General features: G+C 38.6%; 5 pseudogenes across 5 annotated transcripts; 3 read left to right on the forward strand and 2 right to left on the reverse strand.

Annotated features, from left to right (window-relative positions):
• Positions 1 to 859: 859 nt before the first annotated feature.
• Positions 860 to 5727, forward strand: AT4G06588 (annotated as a pseudogene; the record flags this gene model as incomplete). The annotated part of the gene is made up of 1 exon: positions 860 to 5727.
• Positions 5728 to 6295: 568 nt separating this feature from the next.
• Positions 6296 to 7315, reverse strand: AT4G06625 (annotated as a pseudogene; the record flags this gene model as incomplete). Its single annotated transcript has 1 exon — positions 6296 to 7315.
• Positions 7316 to 7341: 26 nt separating this feature from the next.
• Positions 7342 to 8635, forward strand: AT4G06627 (annotated as a pseudogene; the record flags this gene model as incomplete). The annotated part of the gene is made up of 1 exon: positions 7342 to 8635.
• A 434-nt stretch (positions 8636 to 9069) lies between these two features.
• On the reverse strand, positions 9070 to 14232 carry AT4G06589 (annotated as a pseudogene; the record flags this gene model as incomplete). The annotated part of the gene is made up of 1 exon: positions 9070 to 14232.
• Positions 14233 to 16443: 2211 nt separating this feature from the next.
• On the forward strand, positions 16444 to 17252 carry AT4G06629 (annotated as a pseudogene; the record flags this gene model as incomplete). The annotated part of the gene is made up of 1 exon: positions 16444 to 17252.
• Positions 17253 to 18568: the final 1316 nt, after the last annotated feature.

An 18568-nucleotide genomic window follows, 5' to 3' on the forward strand; every position in this document is an offset into this window, starting at 1 on the left:
ATCTCTAGCTCTTGAACTTCTTCACTGCTAAAAATTCAGAGGTTCTAATCTGAGATTACATCTTCCTTACCATCTGAGATTGTCGCATCTATCTTCACTCTTGCTCTCTCGTTGAAATTCGAACTCGACCACAAATCCCATCCATCGTCTTTGTCCGCTTCAAGGTTGTAATTTTTAGGGTTAATGTATGATTTTGGGATTTAGATCTTGTTTTGTTTTGTTTCAATTGAAGTTTTAAGAGTTTGGGGTTTTGATTTGTCACAATTTTGCTTCTTTTAATTGTATCGATTTGGGTTCACGATTTAGTTAACTAGGCTTTGAAATTCTTTCTTTGATGTTTCGATTAGGGGTCTTGGCAACTCAAATTCGCCGAACATCGTCTGAAACTGACACCAGTATTTAGGGATTTGCTTCAACAAAATTGTTATTGTTTCGATTTGTATTTAGATTTTTAGATCTATAAATTATACAACACGAATAGTTATACTCGATTATGGTGTCTTGTTTTTGGTTTGATTCTTGTCTTGTCTTTATTTTAGTGGTTTGATTCATGTCTTGTTTTCTGCAGTTCGAGTTTCGCATAGACGAAGGACTAGCACTAGCAGGTAATGGTTGAATGGTTTAGTTCTTCTCTTAACTCAGATGTATTGCGATTCATGGAATAAAAGTTTGTGTTTTTTTGCAGTCTCGGGTTTTACAATTCACAAGATCCCTCATAGATTCTTCTTCTGTGCAGGTATTTGGTTTCTCTTTGTGTGATTACCTTTATTTGATCCTCATGGTTGGTGTCTGACATATAGAGTAACTATAATACTTGTGTGTTTAACTGCTGGTCGAGCTTTGGAGTTATTGTTTTAATATGGAGAAGTCTTGGGTTTGGCTGCCAAGGTAAGCTTTTGATAGTTATTTACGTTGTTCTCTTATACTTACAGTGATTATATTGGAGTTAATTTGTTAATTTTATTGATTAACAGGGCTAGCCCTGACTATGGAGAAGGAGCTAATAAATTTGTTGAGGCGTCAGCCAGGAGATTGGGTAATCCTGAGGATATTTTATGTCCTTGCAGTGATTACCGAAATGTTTGCCATCAACCATTAGGGACAGTAGTAGATCATTTGGTTTTTAGAGGTATGGATCAAAAGTGTATGATGAATACTTGTTGGAGCAAACATGGAGATATCAGGGATCATCAGCGGACTGATGTTCAGACTTCTGAGTTTGAGGCTTATGACTTGATTAGGACTGCATTTTATCAGGGAGAAGAAAATCTGCAGTCTCAGACTGAGAGTGGTGATCAGAGTTCTCATGTTGAGAGTAAAGAAGAATCAGAGTTTAGGCAGAAACTGATTGATGCAGAAACTCCTCTATACTCGACGTGTCCCAGCTATACTAAAGTTTCTGCAATCATGGCACTCTATCGCATAAAGGTTAAAAGTGGTATGTCTGAGAACTACTTCGATCAGCTCCTGACATTAGTGCACGACATGCTACCCGTGGATAATGTTCTACCAAAATCCAGAGATGAGATGAAGAAGTTCTTGAAGCTATTTGGTTTTGGTTATGAAATGTTTCACGCATGCCAGAATGATTGCATTCTGTATAGGAAGCAGTATGAGCAGTTAGTAAGCTGTCCACGATGTAGTGCATCAAGATGGGAAAAGGATAAGCACACATGAGAGGAAAAGGAAGGGATTCTAGGGAACGTTTTACGGTATTTTCCAATCAAGGATAGATTCAGGAGGATGTTTAGAGCAAAGAGAATTTTTGAGGAGTTGCGTTGGCATTTCAGTAATGCAAGTGTAGACGGTTCAATGAGACATCCAGTTGATTCATTGACTTGGTTTCAAGTGAGGGATAAATATCCCGAGTTTTCAGCTGAACCAAGGAACCTTCGTCTCGGGCTTTCCACAGATGGGATGAATCCATTTTCAATGCAGAATACGAAGTACAGTACATGGCCGGTTATGTTGGTGAACTATAACATGTGTCTGACTAAGTGTATGAAGGCTGAGAACATCATGTTAACTATGCGCATTCCAGGACCTACTACGCCGAGTAACAACATAGACGTGTATCTTGCACCTCTTATAGATGATCTAAATGATATGTGGAAAGAAGGTATAGAGGTTTATGATTCTTATGCTAAGGAGAATTTTAGACTTAAAGCTATATTATTGTGGACTATCAGTGATTATCCGGCTTTAGGGACTCTAGCTGGCTGTAAGGTTAAAGGGAAACAGGCGTGTAACGTTTGTGGCAAAGATACACCACATAGGTGGCTAAAGTTTAGTCGGAAGCATGTTTATTTGGGAAACAAGAAGCGACTAAGGCCAGGACATCCCTACAGAAGGAAAAAGGCTTGGTTTGACAACACAGTTGAGGATGGAACTGTGAATAGAATTCAGACAGGATCTGACATATTTGAGACACTTAAGGACTTTAGAAATGATTTCGGAAGACCTTTGGATAAGAAAACAAAGAGGAGCAGAACAGATTTGGGAGATGAGGATCTGGTTTTAGAAGAAGAATATGAAGAAAATACAGATCAGTGGCGGTGGAAGAAGAGGTCAATACTCTATGAATTAGCATACTGGAAGGTTAGTTCTTTCAAAAGAAGTCTAGTGTTTTCTTTGTGAACTAGTTTTGTTGTTTGTCCTAACTTATTTTTCTTATTTTTCAGGATATGCCAGTCCGTCACAACATAGATGTGATGCATGTGGAGAAGAACTACTCTGATGCATTATTGTCCACTCTAATGCAAAGTTCTAAATCCAAAGATGGCCTGAAGGCAAGGAAGGATTTGGAAGACATAGGAATTCGATCACACTTACACACAGAGGTAAGAGGAAAGAAGACTTACTTGCCTCCTGCAGCTTATTGGTTATCTAAAACAGAGAAAAAGGGGTTTTGCAGTAGGCTAGCTAAATTCAGAGGGCCTGATGGTTATTGCGCTAATATCTCAAATTGTGTTTCAGTAGATCCTCCAATAATTGGTGGCCTGAAGTAACACGATCATCATGTACTTATGCAAAATCTCCTGCCTGTGGCGTTGCGAGGGTTTCTGCCTAAAGGCCCCAGAACTGCAGTTACCCGTCTCTGCAATTACAAGAAGCAAGTGAGTCCTCTTAATCCTGTGAGAGAGGACAACAATGAGTTGAGTGTAGATGATATAGATGAGCAAGTTTCAGACCTTAATGAAGAAGATGCAGACCTTAATGAAAGCCATCAAGATTTACCTGCTGATGATAATACACAACATGAGAGCATTCAGGAGCCAATCGAAGAAGACACAACTAGAGTTTCAAACTAGAGTGAAGAAGCACAATCCCATCAGTCAGGGAGTAACAAAAACAGAACTAGAGGTCCATCTAAGATGTGTAAACTGGCTAAACATCTAGATGATAAATTCGATGTTGAATTTACAGAATTGGGTGAACACTTTGGGAATGGTTCAGTCAAACTGTCGTCCTTTCTTGGTGCACTAGTCAGGGAGCATGTACCTATGATACTTGATGATTGGAGGCACCTTGATGAACTTACAAGACACCCACTTTGGGAGGAAATTCAGGTATGTATACCAATTTATTTAGTTTACCAAAACGTTGCTTTGTAACTCTTAGTTAACAATCTAAACTTATGTAGGGGAGGTTTACTTTGCAAGAAGAATGGCAAAAACAAGCTATTTTTAGGCAGATGGGTTGTTTGTGGAGGTCCCATAAATCTAAGCTTCTTTCAAAGGTTAAAGCTGCAAAGACAAAGCTTAGAGTACTTGAGCTAAGACCAAGCAACATCCCATCTGTCGCAGTTTGGAGCAATTGGGTGAAGAGTAGGACTAGCAGCACTTTTAAGGTTGTATTCATTGTGACATTTGATTTTCTAAAGTAAATTTGCAAGAAAATGTTAATAATGTTGCAATGGGTTTGATTTGTAGGTACAAAGTGACAAATTTAGGCAATTAAGGAGGGCACAAATTCCACATACTACCAGTCGAAAAGGAATGCTTCGCCTGGCTCAAGAGATGGTAAGTTTATATAGTTTTTGGTTACGTTGTAATCCTTGAAAACAATAGTGAGTTCTGCTGCTATTTAAATTAATATTTGGTCTAGGAAAAAATGAGTTCAGACCCAAGGAAGGTGACAAGAAGCAAGGTTTGGGTAGCAGGACACACATTCTGATGGGAGACCTGTGAAGCCAGAGTTTGAAGAGACCATTGTAAGAAGTTGTCCTTTATTCTATTATCATTTTCTTGATCAATTTGTTTATCAAGATTTGTGTTTTGTTTCAGGAAAAAATAAAGTCAATTGACAGTGAAATGGACTCCACATCTAATACTAATATTAGAGAAGATGCTGTTAGTCAAGTATTAGGAAAGGACAAACCCGGGAGGGTCAGAGGGGTAACTTTTTCTAAGCTAGCCTTCATGCAAGTTAGAAATTCACATGTGCAGCAGCTTGAAACTAAACAAGCTGAATTGATCAGCAAACTTGAAGACTTGCAGAATGTTGTTCATGACTTAGCTGGCAAAAATGTATGTTTCTCACCTCTGTTATGATAGTGATGTAGTCTTTATTTTACTGATGCCCTTTTTTGTTCTTCTCAGTTTCCAACATAGTCACTAAAAATCAAAAGCAACTAGTGATTGTAAAGTAGTTAGATGTCAGCTACTGGGCTGGAATGCGTCTACTGAAGTTGTTGTTGGAGAAGAAGAATTCTGCTCTATTGAACAAACTTACAAGATTGGTCGTATAAGACTTGGTCCAAACGCAGCAGCTGTTATTGTGAGGTCTGTCTTAAACAAAGATGCATATGTCAGGAGACCTACACCAACCATTTGCTCACTTGGGCAAGCTTTGGGGAGTAAAATTGCATGGCCAGCAGATAAGGTGATATTGGACAATGATGAGCACACAACTGAAAATAAGACTGCTAGCTCCACGGTACTTTTTAACTTCTAACTTGATTTATTCTTAAATGTGGAACTTAAGTGGAACTTTGCTGATATATATGCCTGATTACATAGGATACATCAACAGATAGAGTTCGCATTATTGATTGAACTTTTGATGAAGTTATAGCTGAAGGTATATTATTTTCAACTGATCCAAAAGAAATGGTGAACTATACTCAACTAGGTCTGAATGTTGCAGTTGTTAAAGTTGATCTGGTAATTAAAGGCGATGCCTTTTTGTGGAGACCAAGTATTGAAATGTCAATGATGAGTGAAGCACTTCATGAGAACATCGTCTGGCCTATTCAGAAGATACAATTTATAAGTTCATCGCCGCTACATGAATCAACTAACAGACCATCACCACTACAAGAATCAGCTACCAGACCATCATCAACGGTATGATATTTCATCTTCTATGAATTTGTTTAGATACAGTTGAGTAGCTGCAATGGTGAGAACTTCTCTAATACATATATACTTTCAAATTTTAAATTGACAGACTCTAAGTAACACTTCGGGTAACAGCAATAGTGGGAAACAGAAGTGTATTTTGCTGGATATCAATAACTCTAGCCAAAGAGTTGCAGAAGGCAAAGTTTGTTCATCTAAACCTGCAGATGTTGTCCACCATGTCCCCTTAGGTCAGAATGCTAGCAAGGTACGGGTCGAAGTTTCAAAGATTGGAGATGCAAAAGTGTGGAAACCAAATTCAGAAATTCAATTCATTTCCGATGCAATAGGCACTATTGTAGCTTGGCCTAATAAAAGACTCATATTACTTTGAACTTGATGTAATTTTTTTTACTTTTGTATCACAAACAAAGATTGTATGAATTTTAGATGTTTTATTGATTTTATGAAATTTAATTTCTTTTCAAATTGATTTTTACAATTTGGTTGACCTGTCACTTGTGAATTTGAAATTATTAATTCGTAAAACGAAACTAAATTTTATATATTTCCAGAATTTAGTGAGATATATAGTAACATTTCACTAACACTATTTATAAATTATTAATAACAAAACAATAGTGCTATTATAAAATCTACAGTAGCAAACAAATAAACGCTATTAAAGGTTATTTTAAGATAGCATAAACAAAAAGCGCTATATAAAGTGTTCGACCTATTATCGCGGTTGATGAGATAGCGTTATTCATGTGCTATAAATTCTCGTTTTTCCTGTAGTGCTTGATAGCTAGTGCAGTTTCCATCTTCTCTTGGTCAATACCATCTGAAAACTTTTTAACTCTTTTTTTAAACATCCAAAGTTGATCTTTCAGCTTCATCACCCTTGAAGATAATCCCTCTATGACTCTGCTTTGCCATTTATTTTTTTTTCTCATTTCATACCAGTCATCTTCTGTAGGATCTTCAGTCTGAGATAGCCTTTCTGTTGCTCTCTTCTTGTGGTCAAAAGTTCTCTTCAGCTTGCTAAGTTGAGAAGTATAATTAACTTTTGGTGAGGTTTCAGCTTCTGTTTCTTCATCAACATCCATATCTTGAATTCCAAAACTCTGACCTCCTTTTGTTGATTTCTTTGAAGCTTCTCTGATGTCAAACTTCATCTTAATACCTTTTTCAAGGTTCAAATTAATTTTTCCATTTCTGACATCTATGACTGCTCCAGCTGAAGCTAAGAATAATCTGTCTAGGATCAGGGGATCCTTGCCTTCTTCATCCACGTCTAATACTACAAAGTTTGTAGGTATCTCAACATTTTCAATCTTAACAGGTAGATTTTCTATTAGACCATGAGGATGTGCAACAGAACCATCAGCTAAGAGTAAGGCTATGTTGCAGAACTTGAATTCCATGTCCCTAGCCTTTTAGATGTAGAGAGAGGCATAAGGCTAACAGATGCTCTCAAATCACAAAGGCACCTATTGAATGTCAATGGTCCTAGAGAGCATGGCAGAGTGAATGAACCGGGATCATCAAGTTTTTCGTGGATGACTTTCTTCTTGTATGTTTCTTGAGTTGAGGCACTGCTAATCATCTCTTGATTCCGATCCTTCTTGAGTTTTTCAATTTTGAACTTTTTTCCAGAATGTTTAGTGTTTCAGCAAAGGTGTGTGCTCTATGGTCCAGATGAATTTATGGATGGCAGTTGCAGCAATTTGAGTTGAATCCCCCCCTTCTTGAATCATACTGTCCTTAGTATTGAGAGTTTGATGATTTGGTGGAGACTCATCTTTTTGGTGGGTGGTGATAGCATTAGTAGTAGCATAGTCCTTAGGATTCTAGACTGCTTTCCCTGGTAGTTGCTGAGGATTCTTCAGAGCAGAGGTTGATGCGAATTGACTCTCCACATACTTGATTTTTGAATTTACAGCTTCAAACTTGACATTCAGATCATTGTAATTGTAGGTTTGTATATGCTAATGGTTTATGTAATTGTAGGTTTGGTCACGACAATGGTAAGCTGACCCAGAAGATCACAAAGGTATTCATAAACAAGTTTGATGGGCCATTTTACAGTTGGAGATGTGTACCTACTGAAAGAAGACACATATACTTCCTCGAATTCGAGGTAAAGTAAGTTCTATCTCTTATTAATCTCTTACATTTGGTTTGGTTTGGTTGTTTGATCACTAACATCAAACTCTCCTCTTGTTTTGTAGAGTACACACACATGGCATCCATCAGTGACCGGTGTAGTTGAATAATAGTTCTTTAAAATATGTCAAACGCGTATGAAGGACATGGTTTCTAAGGCTTGCGCAAGACGTGCCAATGAGCGACCGCCATGGATTGAGAAGACATTGTGGAAGGAAATGTGTGCGTATTGAGACACAGAAGAAGCCATTACCAGAAGTTCAACCACATCAGTAGCTCGAATGTCTGACCGTAATGGTCTTGGTCCTCACAAACATGTATCGGGGCCAAAGTCTTTCTTACAGATTGAGCAAGAGATGGTAAGTTACATTTGTTTATTTAATGAATGATTTTTATTAAGAGTCTGAATTGTTTTGTGAACAACATTTCAGAAAATTGAGCTAGGAAGACCACCTACTATTGGTGAGGTATTCGTTAAGACTCATACCAAAAAAGATGGGACTTTTGTTGATAAGAAGGCGCAGGAAATTCATGAGGCATATTTGAAGAACAAGGAAGCTAAGTTGGCTGCCCGTGAGAATGATGAAGGGTCAGACGGTACTTCCCGTCGATCAGAACTATCTCTAAAGGAGGAGGATGAGGTCTTCCTTCAGGTCATGGTCTTGGTCTTCTTTTATTTCTTCTCTATTATCACTTGCTTCATCTTTTCTGCAATAATTCTCGTCTTTTGTTTGCAGTCAACTATCACAAACGAGAGAGGGATATACTTTGGAATGGGAAGCTTAGGGAGGTACATCAATGGGAAGCAGAAGTACCCAGGCAGCAATTTTGCTTTCACTACCTTGCAATCACAACTTGAGGAAGCCAACCGCAAGATAGAAGAACAAGCGACTCTCCAAGCACATCGTGAGGTAGAGGCATTGCGCGTGAAAGCTGAGCAAGCAGATATCAAGCGTGTTGCTATTGAGCAACAAGCAGAGATCAAACACTTGAGGATGGTTAAGAAGTACTTGACAGAAACTGACCCCAAGTTTCTCGCATTCCTCGAGACTGCTGATGCTACTGCTTCTGCTTCGGAAGAACAAACAGAGGATGTCCAGACTACTACTGTTTCACAAGATCCACCCCAGGAGTGAACATCTCATTTCCCCTTCCTTTAGTTGCTTTTCTTATCAAACTTAAAAACTTGAATTATGTTGTGTATTTGAATGAATTATGTTGTGTATTTGAATCAAGGTTCTGATTTATAAAATACAGCTTGTTAGTTAATTACAGTTTTGTTTGTGAAATACAGTTTTTTATTTGCTTTCTCAAGTTTGTTAATTACAGTTTTAACTAAAAAAACAGAATGTATAATCAATAATTCGACCTGTAATCAGTCGTCAAATGGTCGCAATTCAGTCACCAATACTTAAACAAAAAAGTCGCCAAGTAGTAGCAAAACAGTCGCTACATTAGCCACCAAATAGTCGCCTAAGTGTCACTATATAGTGGCAACAATGTCGCCTAACAGTCGCCATTTGGCGACTGTTGAGCGACTCAATTAGCGACGTATAGTTTAGTCGTAGCTCAGTCGCTACTCGGCTACGATTTGGCGACTAATTAATTTAGCGACGCATGGATTACCGACTACGTGTTTTAGTCGCCAAATAGTCGTGTTATTGGATTCAGCGACTACTAAGCTACCTTTTATGTTGTCGCTAATTACCTATGATAAAGTTCATCCCAATAATATCGCCTAATCTCTCTTAGGAATTTCTTCTTGTTGTAATTTGTGAAATTATCTGGTTCCACATCTGCAGGTACGTAATTAACGATGTCAGCATACCATGGGAAGTCCTTCTCGACCCTTGTGGTGGTGCAATTCTCAATTGGTGACCAATTCTTTGTCGATTCAGGAGGGTGTCGATCGACAGTTTCAGTGGTGTCGATCGACACCGTCGCGCAATTGCGAATATCAACTTCCTCAGAAATGTGAGTGTCAATCGACATAGAAGGAGTGTCGATCGACACTGAAGCTCGATTCTGCAAATCATCACATTTGTAGTCATCTTCTTCAGTTGTATCAATCATGTATATGTTCTCCTCAGGCAAGAATATCGTTAATAGGGACAACATCATCGATCCTAATGCGTGACAAATGATCTGCTACACCATTCTCAACTCCTTTCTTATTTCTAACCTCGATTTAAATTCCTGAAGAACTAAAATCCATCTCAACAGTCTTGGCTTCGCATCTTTCTTTTGCATCAAATACTTCAAGGCAGCATGATCTGTGTGAACAATAACTTTGGATCCAACGAGATAAGATCTGAATTTCTCGAAAGCAAACCACAGTTAACAACTCCTTTATGTAGTTGTATAACTTCTTTGAGCATCATCAAGTGTCCTACTTGCATAGTAGATGGCATGAAGTTTCTTATCCTTCCTCTGTCCTAGAACAGCCCCAACTGCACAATCACTAGCATCGCACCTTACCTCAAAAGGTAGATCCCAGTCTGGTGGTTGAACAATTGGTGCGCTTATCAAGGCTTGTTTTATCTGCTGAAAGGCATCATGACACTCTAGTGTAAACTCGAATGTGACTTCTTTACAGAGTAGAGCAGTCAGTGGTGTTGCGATTTTGCTAAAGTCTTTGATGAATCTCCTATAGAAACCAGTATGTCCAAGGAAACTCCTCACTGCTTAAACATTATCGGGTGCTAAAAGACTTGTCATAACTTCGATCTTAGCTCTATATACTTCTATACCATGCTCAGAAATCTGGTGACTAAGAACTATCCCATCCTGCACCATAAAGTGACATTTCTCCCAATTCAAAACCAGATGTTTCTCCTCACATCTTGCTAACACTTTGCTGAGATTCTCTAAACATCCTCAAACGATGATCCATAAACTGAAAAATCATCGTTGAAGACCTCCATGATATCCTCAATCATGTCTGTGAAGATAGACATCATACCTCTCTTAAATGTTAAAGGAGTATTACAAAGACCAAAGGGCATTCTCCGATAAGCAAATGTACCATAGGGGCAGGTGAAAGTCGTTTTCTCCTGGTTGTCTGGATGAATCAGGATCTGAAAGAATCCTGAGTATCCATCAAGAAAGCAATAGTACTTTTGATTTGCTAACCTTTCCAACATCTCATCGATAAATGGTAAGGGGAAATGGTCTTTCCTGGTGGCAGCATTCAGCTTTCTGTAATCGATGCACATCTGATGGCATGTGATTGTCCGAGGAGGAATCAACTCGTCTTTCTCGTTCTTGACTACTGTAACTCCTCCTTTCTTAGGAACTACATGCACTGGACTAACCCAACTACTATCTGAAATCGGATAGATAATTCCTGCTTCCAACAGCTTCATAATCTCTTTCTTAACCACTTCTTTAAGATTCGGATTCAGTCTTCTCTGATGTTCAACTGAAGACTTAGACTCATCCTCAAGGTGGATCCTATGCATGCATACATCCAGAGATATACCTGTAATGTCATCAAGCGAATAGCCAAGAGCTTTGCGATGATTGCGCAGCTTGCTTAGCAATAAGGTGAGCTCTGCGGGATTAAGGGAAGCATTCACTATAACAGGATAAGTGGAATTTTCACCAAGAAAACCGTACCTTAGCCCTGCTCGAAGTGGTTTCAAATCGATTTTTGGAGCCTTTGCTGGATCCCAATCTGGCTTAGAAGTCGGCGTTGGAGTCAAAGATGGAAGAGCTTCTTCAACTGTAAGTTGCATCACATGTTCGGTGTCATCTAGCATCTTAGTAAATGTAGAAGTTTAACTGTCCAAATCTGCACTATCTTCTATGGAAGAGACCAAACCTCGCTCTAGTGGGTCTTCTAATTCCATCTCCAAAATATTATCTGAAGCTGATGAAGTGAAAGAATCTATCAAGAAAGTTTTCCCTTCTATGATCGGTTTCTTGACCAAAGTGTTCATATCGAATTGCATAGTAAGATCGCCAATATTCAGCCCTATCCTTCGTTGTCGAACATCTATAATTCCTCCAGCTGTGTGCAAGAAGGATCGCCCAAGGATTAATGGATCCTTAGGTTCCTTCTTATAAGGCAAGACTACAAAGTCTGTAGGAATCATGCTCTTTCCAATCATCACGGGAACATCGATAAGAATTCCATCTGGAATTCAGGTAGAACGATCTGCCAACACAAGGGTGATAAAGGTAGGCTCAAGATTGGAGTACTTAAGACGCATAGCAACTGAATGAGGCATCAGATTCACACTAGAACCGAGATCACATAAGGCTCTTGGGAAGGAATTATGGTTAATGGTGACACTTAGTACAAAGATCATGTAGCTTTCTTGGAAATCGTTCCTGAATGATATCGCTGCCCTGTTCTAAAATCATCATAACACTGCATTTTTTCGTCAAATTCTTAGTGACCATTATCTTGACATACCTTCTTATTGTGGGAGAGAGATGAATAGCTTCAACTAGAGGCATCTCAACAATCAGCTTATCAATCATAGCCTTGCATCTGACATCATCTAAGGCTTATCTTGACTTTTTAGGACTCTTCGGGAAAGAAATTCGTCGATTTGCTGACTTGGTTTCAGCTGGAATTTGCACATTGTCTGAACGAGCTGGGTGTCGATCGACACCATCGGGAATAATTTCCTCCTCCTCCGTGAAATTATCGATTCTACTCGACAAAGGCAAAACAGAGACGTCAAGAGTAATTGGTATCGATCGACACCTTGATGTATCGATCGACACTGACTCTTTTTCTTCAATTGGAAAAGATGAAGGTTAAGCTGAACGTTCGCTCTGAAGTATTGGATTGAGCTGCTTTCCGCTACGTCGTGTGACTGCATTGATAGATGCTGATGTAGGAGAAGGCTCAAGGATACGAGATTGCGGATTGTTGATTTTCCCATTAAGATCTGTGTACTTGCTATTAAACTCATCCACGAGCTTTGTTTGGCTTGCAAGAATCTGCGCATGCATGGAGTCGAGTCGTTGTCTAAGAGGTGAGTGGGGCTGGGTAGGAGCAAAGATTGCTGAAACATGGTCCTCTTTGCTGCGGTGGCAATCTCAGCTGAAAGTCTTCGTTCGGTGTCAACTTCCTGTGTCGAAAGACTAGTTAAAGCATTGGTGATGAGGAGTAATGCTTCACTAGTGGTTCTTGTCATGAAGTGACAGTAGCTTGCTGCATTGAGTTGACTCCGGTATGGCTTGGCTATTCCTTTTTAGAATAGATTGATGAGTTGGCTCTCTTCGAAGCCATGTTGGGGACATTCTCGCCGATAAGACCTGAAACGGAGCCAAGCTGCTGTAAGGGACTTGGCTGGAGCCTGAGTGAACGAATAGATTTGTAAACGAAGTGCCTCTGTCACGGATTCATCAAAGAAGTGATTCATGAATGGATTCTCTGTATCAGTCCAATTGGTTAGTGAACCTGGTTCTAGTTGACGCAACCATGATGTTCCTCTGGTCGCTAGAGAGTGGGGGAAGAGTTTGCAAAGAAGGTAATCAGCTGGTACACCTTCTGCTTTGATAGAGGATACTATGACTTTGAAGACTTTCAAATGATCTAATGGTGATTCATCGAGAGCTCCTCTAAACTTTCCTCTTCATACAAGATCATAATAGGCAGGGTGTACAGCAATGTCTTTTCTTTTAAATGGAGGTAGCTTGAATGCCGATTGGTTGGTGTAGAAAAGATCAGTTCTGTTAAAGTCGCCTATTCTAGCTGTCTGGTTCTGCAGAGGGTGTCGATCAACACCTTGATGGTGTCGGTCGACACTCGACACTATCGTGATTGTCTGTCATTTAAACGTGATTCTCAATCTGAAGGTACCTGAAAAACAAGAGACCAAAAGATAAAGAAACACGTGAATAGGTGATAAAAAAGAAGTATCTAGACTTAAAACGACACCTAGTCTAATGGTGACCTAAAGGAGAACTTCGACAACGGCGCCAAATTTGATATCTCTCAAATTGCCTTAAGCTTACTCCCTCAAATAAGAGATTGTCGTTAGCACTTAAGGGTCGAATTCCACTGAGCTAGCTCTTTATGTTCACACAATAGACTTATGATGTTTTTAAATAAGCTAGACAAAGTAAATGAATGTAAAAGACAAATAAGCAAGTAAACGAGTTGTAGATCCAAGTGACAAATAAGCAAGTAAACTCTCTATACTTAGAGCTAAGATAACCAGAGAAGCCGAGAAATCCTATACTAAAGCATGCATTATTATCAAGCTTGATTAGTTCACCTAGTATCTAAAACAGAGTCCTTCTATGAGCCAACCTGTTATTTCTTAAATGCCTAGGCTCATCTATCATAGTTCGAACAACAAGTACCTATGGTGGGCATACCTATTATCTAATATCAAGTTCTAGGTGATCAATCTAAAACTAGCAATAAGAATAATCAAGATCAAGATGAAGAACTCTAAGAATAATCCTAAGGGGTTTTCGATCTACTAATCCTTTCTAAATCCCTATTGAGACTCCTTAAACCCAACAAGGTGATTACTCAGACATGATAATAGAAACACAAATCATAATCTGAATAGTTTGCATTGATGAATTAGAATATAAGTAAAAGGAGTTCAGAATTCTCTCTGCAGTGATTGGATTCTTCTCTCAAAATGTATCTCAATCTCTAAAAAACACTTAGGTCTAACAATGACCAAATAATAAGGTATATTCGTGTCTAAAAACGTGCAGGGACTACTTTGCAAATAAGGAAAACTTCAGGGCTTCTCAATGACTTGGCAAAAGACAGAAATTCTCTCGATCGAAATAAGGGTGTCGATCGACATAGGTGTGGTGATCGACATAGGTGTGGTGTCGATCGACACCATCGCGTGAAAAAACGTCTTAGATAATCTTCATTGCTGAAAAGCTTCCAAAATTCCTTATTATGCTCCATACCTCCCAGATGCGTAAGTGTACCTAAAATGACTCAAAACATACGGAAAAGACTAGAAAGACTCTAAAAACCATTCTGAAATTATGTTATAAAAAGAATATGTTCCTCTCCCCTTATAAAAAGAAAAATATAATGAGAGATTGAGACGACTTTCAGATAGTGTATAGGGGTAGGAATGTTTCCTATGACCCCATTATTATACATTATTTACAATGATCAATTACAAATGTTGGAAAAATGCTGAGGGTGTCGATCCAGTATGCGAGTTCCCCTTTGTTTACTCTCTAAAAAGAATAAGTCTGGGGGAGAGAAAGAACACCGAAAAAAAAAATATATAAAGAATGGTGAATTTATCATGGTATAGTACATGAATGAGTCTAGAAGGATCTTGAATGTTGGCTTGTTTGATGAGACCCAGCGATGAAACCCTGGTGGATATAGTTGTGGAACTTAGGTATGGAATCTAGAATGTTGTGTAAGCTTGTAGAGAAGTACATGTTGGTTAGGATTTGATTAGACTTGTTAGGCATATGGACTTAGTTTGAATGATCATGGCAATAGGCTAGAGAATGTTGGGAGTTCCTTTGTTTTCAAAACCTCTTCCACTGGTTCGGCTTTTGTGTTTTGCTTGAGGGCAAGCAAAAGGTAAGTCTGGGAGAGTTGATATAACCCGATTTTCACCAATTTGATCTATGTTTTAGGTATAAGATTTTGAGTCTTTATGTTATTTCTCGAGTCTTTTTAGTGCCTTTTCAGGTATTCTATGCAATGGGAAAACAATGGAGATAAGGAGACATTTTGGAGCAAAAGCTAAGGAAAAGGAAGCTAAGGACGATTTTGGTTCAGGAATCAGCGAGGAGTGTCGATCGACACACTCTTGGTGTCAATTGACACCAATTTTGGCCCAGCAGAAGTCCATGATGCTTTCAAGTTTACAGAAGAGGAAATTTGCCCCAGAAGACTTCCCTATTTGCATTATTAGTCCCTGGACGTTTTTAGGGTCTTTATGTATTGTTTTTAGACCTAAGTTTCATTTATCAAGTTCTTTCCAAACTCTATTGTGAGAGACATAAGCTATTCATCCATTGTTCTTGAGAGATTCATTCCAGATATTAATACAGTGAAGAGATCCCTTCTTTCCCCTTCTCTATCTACTGTGTTTATGTTTTCACACTCAAATATGTTGTTTGCTTCATCCAATATGTCTGAGTAATATGCTTGTTAGGAATAGGGTTTCTCATTAGGGATTCATATGGTTTAGTAGATTGCCCCCTCTGCTAGGTTTTCTGTAGAATTCTTCATCTTTAATTATGGCTAATGCTAAATCTAGAGTAATTAACTAGATCTTGAATCCAGACAATAGATATGCCCGCTATAGGTATCTGTAGTTGGATCTATTATTTGATGAGTCTGGTTTATAGGTGTGTAATAAGAATCGGCCTATCTACTAAGATGAACAATTGAACTCGTTAAGAATGCATATTTAGGTTGATAGTTTCTCGGTTTCTCAGGTTATTAGTAGCTATAGATATAGAGAGTCTCGCGGCACGCCCACCGGTTATTCCATAATTAGAGTTTGAGTTTAAGAATGGTTCGATAACAACCTTGCTTTGATTAGATCTACTAACCAATAGTTTCATGAGAATACCCTGTTCCTAGCTCTTTATTAAATCGTTTACAATACAATCAATCTGTTGTCTTTTTTACTTTGTTCTCTTTTATTTTCACTCATACCCTGCTAGCTTAATCTCGAGTATTAACTCAGTGTTTGAACAAAAGAACTCCATGACTTCGAGCATAAAATATTGCAATTGATCTCTTATTTGAGAGAGTAGTTCTTGGTAATTTGAACCATATCAAAATCAATGATGAAATTAAGAAGAGAAAAGAGTTTAGAAGAATCTTCTCTAAAGGGAGTCACCACAGGGTTTTGCTCCCAAGAATAAAAGAGATAATAGTTGTTAGGATTAAATAATGACCTCTAAAACTATATATATATGTACTAAAACGTGCACGGACTTCTTTAGAAATAAGGGAAAGTTTTTGGGATCATCGATGCCCATATCTGGGAAACGATGTGTGCGATCTGTGATACTGAAGAACCAATCACAAAGAGTCTGACATATTCCAAAGCTCGCATGTTTGACCGTAATGGGCTCGGTCCTCACATCAATTTATCGTTCGTATCAACAAATCCAATCAGAAATGGTAAATAACTTCTTGTTCTCTCTGTTATTTGTTTTACATAGTCCAATGCAAGTTTAGATGTTGTCTTAGTCCTTGTTCATTTTTAACATTGCAGGAAGAGGAATTAGGAAGGACGGTGGGTCTTGGTGAGGTCTTTGTCAAGAAGCATACCAAACTAGATGGCACTTATGTCGATAAGAAGGCGGAGAAGATTGTTCAGAACTATGAGCAGAAATTGCAGGAGAAGTTGTCTAAAATGGAGGTAAAGACTTCAAATGTTTCAGACGGGGAATAACAAACCTCGGCAGCTGATAACACTGTATTTTACTCATTTTAGGTGTATGTTTATCATCATTTAGCTGTGCATTTGCTCATGTGATCTTGCTGAGAAACATAATTTTGTGCTTGAAGATGATCAAGCTTGTGACAAACTAATTCTTTCCAAATCGGTGCAACCGAGTACTACATTTTTTTTTTCACAAGTTCTTGAAGGACAATCTCAAGAAGAAGGTCAAAAGAGTTTGCCATCGATTGTTACTGATTTGGAGAAGCAAACTGTAACACCCAAATTTTGGATTGAAACGCGAGGCCCAAACCGAGCCTATTACGGAGTTAAACCCGAACCAAACCCTACTATTCCCACGAGTGTATAAAAGAAAGACACAAACCTCAAAACAAGCCTTAGAAACCCTTGGCCGTCAAGTTACACCCTAAGCCTCGTATCGTTGTTTTAAGTCTCACTTCCATATCGGTTTGATTTCGTCCTAACTCGAACCTCGTTTGTTGCCTTTTATAGCACCACCCGAGTCACCTGAGACTCTCGTCATGTTGAGCTTGTGCCGCCGTGTGAGATGTCGCCACCGGAACGGTAAAACCATGACTTAATCTTAGTTCTGATCTCTGTTTTTGTTATGGATTGTTAAATCAATCTAACTAGTGAGAGCTGGAATCATCACAGATCTGTGTTATCAAAGCTTCCACTTCGCTGTTCAGTCCGTCAAGTCAAGCCGACGAGAAAGTTCGTAGAAAGAGGTAACGACGAAACCTTATTCTCGTATCCATGCTAAGGTGTTAAAGTGTGTTTTGATTATTGAACCAAACCCAAACAATCTAAACCGGAACTGTGTAATTAAATCCTTGCGCTGAATGTAGTTATTAAGGACGAGGGTTGATTTTTGGTTTGGTGGTAACTTACGTGAAAGTATGTTTATTAAATTGAAATTGTGGAGATGCTTAAGGTCACGAGGCGGCAATGGTTTTAGATTATTAAGTTAGCTTGTATCTTTCTTTTATACACTCGTTGAAATTGTGGAAACTGTTTTGATTTTTGTTGTTGTTAGCCTAAACTAAAAGTCAGCCGAATTGCTAAGATGAGGACATGTTCGTGTTTTTCTTCGTATATAAATATATTTACTTGATTACTTAAGCCGAATATACTTACGAATTACAAATATATGAATAATCGTATTTGTGTGTTTATGTGTGATAATAGGGTTTTTAGTCAATTATCTTAAAACACCAATCATGTCATTGTAGTATATTAGGTAGTCAATCCAAATAGGTGTGATGCTAGCAATCAAGATGCAATCAGAGTTCACAGAGACAAGCCAAGCAATAACAGGTTTTGGGGTTTCTAGCAGTCCTAAGTGAACATGCAGGAAACAAAAATTCAAGCAGAATAATAAAAACACTCGACCAACACAGCTTGTTACCAAGCACTGGGTGTGGTCGAGTAAACAGCAGAGACAATGACAAAGATACTCGACTGCACAGTCTGTTACCACAACTGGGTGTGGTCGAGTATCAGAGTGATAACAGGAGAGAAATGCAAAAACTAAGCAACATGTAACAAGATGCAGTAGACAATAGCATAGTAAACAAATAAATCAATTAGATGAGGAATTCCCGAGGATGGGTAATTGAGTAGTTTTGTTTCCTCAGTTTACAGGTGATTGACATGCTCAATAAA

Source organism: Arabidopsis thaliana, chromosome 4, assembly GCF_000001735.4.
Source record: "Arabidopsis thaliana chromosome 4, partial sequence".
Lineage (NCBI taxonomy): Eukaryota > Viridiplantae > Streptophyta > Magnoliopsida > Brassicales > Brassicaceae > Arabidopsis > Arabidopsis thaliana.